A 1,830-nucleotide genomic window follows, 5' to 3' on the forward strand; every position below is an offset into this window, starting at 1 on the left:
TCTATCACTGTCAGTACTCCTGTTGTGGAGCTTTGGGGATTTTCAATGTATAGAATCATGTCATATGTTAATAGCAATAGTTTCACATCCTCCTCTCCCAGTCAGATACCTTTAATGTCCTTCCACTATCTTATGTTGTTAGCTAGGACCTCCAGTATGATGTTGAATAGAAGTGGGGACAAGGAGCATCCTTGTCTGGTCCCCTTTTACAGTGGGATTGTTTTTGCCTTTTCTCCATTGACTATGATGTTGGCTTTTAGTAGACAGCTTGTATTAAATTGAGGAATTTTTCTTCCATTCCTATCTTCTGTATTATTTTAATACTAACTTCTGTAAAGTGTAGAGTTGGAAGCATAAGAGTGACAACTTCAGTATACCCTTGGTGCTTAATAGATGTTCATAATTATTAAACATTTTTTTAATGGATAGGGAAGATAGAAGAACCAGCCAGAAGTCTAGAGAAGGCTAATTGGTTACTCAGCCTTGGGTGGCAATGTAGATAAAAATAAGATAAACTTAGGAGATATTTTAGTATACTTGTTAAGCCTGAAGGATAAAAACAATAAGGTGTAATTCATGAATGACCTCTGAATTTCTAACTTGAGCAACATTGTGATTCTAATAGTAATGTAATGCTCATGTTATCATTCATTGAAATGGCATTATAGGACTGCCCGCTAGTAGAATGCTGATAAACAATAAGGTCTGATTGTCTTGAACTAGCGATCTTGACACAGTGTGCAGGACTCCTCTTCAAAAGTATTGTTGTTGTTGCGAGGTGTCGTCGAATTGGTCCTTGCAAAATACTGCTCAGATCTGCACTATCCCACAATTGTTCTTACGTTTGAGTGCATTCTTGGCAGTGACCCTGTCAATCCATCTTGTCAAGGGTCTTCCTATTTTTTGAAGCCCCTATACTTCATCAAGTATAATGTCCTTCTCCAGGGATGAGTCTCTCATGACATGCCCCAAAGTAAGTGAGACCAAGACTTGCCAGCTCTCAGGAGCATTTTGGCTATACTTCTTCCAAGATAGGTTTGTTGGTTCTCTTAGCAGCCCATGGCACTTTATTATCATGAAAACACAGAAACAAATTCACTATAGAATTAGTTTGAAATGAAAAATTTCTACAATGAATTACATCTATTACTTTGTTTGGGCGGAAACAATATTATCTATTACATTAAATTAAATTATAAATTTGAATTTTACTAGTTTTATGACTTAACTATATCTTAATTTCTAAATTGTTTTGTTTTATAGTTGAGTAATTTTTTTTTAAACATTATGCTTTAGGGTTGTGTAGGAGCTAAGTGCAAAGTGGCTTCCTTCATAGTGAATTAGGTTGGGCTCTCTAGCAAAGCAAAACCAGAGACACTTGTATATGTCGTATATAGAAAGAGATTTATGTTAAGAAATTACTTCTACAGTTGTAGAAATAGATAATTCCTTCCTATCCTGACTCACGGAAGCTGATAAACAGGAAGCAGGATGATGAAGCAGAGACAGTAGGGGGCACAGGCTGGCAGATGCCGAAATTGGCCAAGTGAATCCACTGTCTGTAGTCCACAGACAGCTCCTAAGATGAGCAAGTGATACAACAGGAGATCAAGAAACTAGACAGGAAATTCAGTTCCAGCAGACAGCAAATAACCAAAGAGCATTCAACTCTGCTCAGCCTGTCTCTCTTGTACAAAAGACCACACTCCTATGGAGGTGTCATCAGGGTATGTGAGGAACAGAAGGATTTCTCTTAAGTTGTCTCCCCAAAATATATGCCAGACTTAGCTTGAGAAATGACTGTTCATTAGGCAGCAAAAATATGTCAGA

This window comes from Echinops telfairi, unplaced genomic scaffold (genome assembly GCF_000313985.2).
Source record: "Echinops telfairi isolate 266 unplaced genomic scaffold, ASM31398v2 ScPeMD7_70;HRSCAF=299, whole genome shotgun sequence".
Classification (NCBI taxonomy): domain Eukaryota; kingdom Metazoa; phylum Chordata; class Mammalia; order Afrosoricida; family Tenrecidae; genus Echinops; species Echinops telfairi.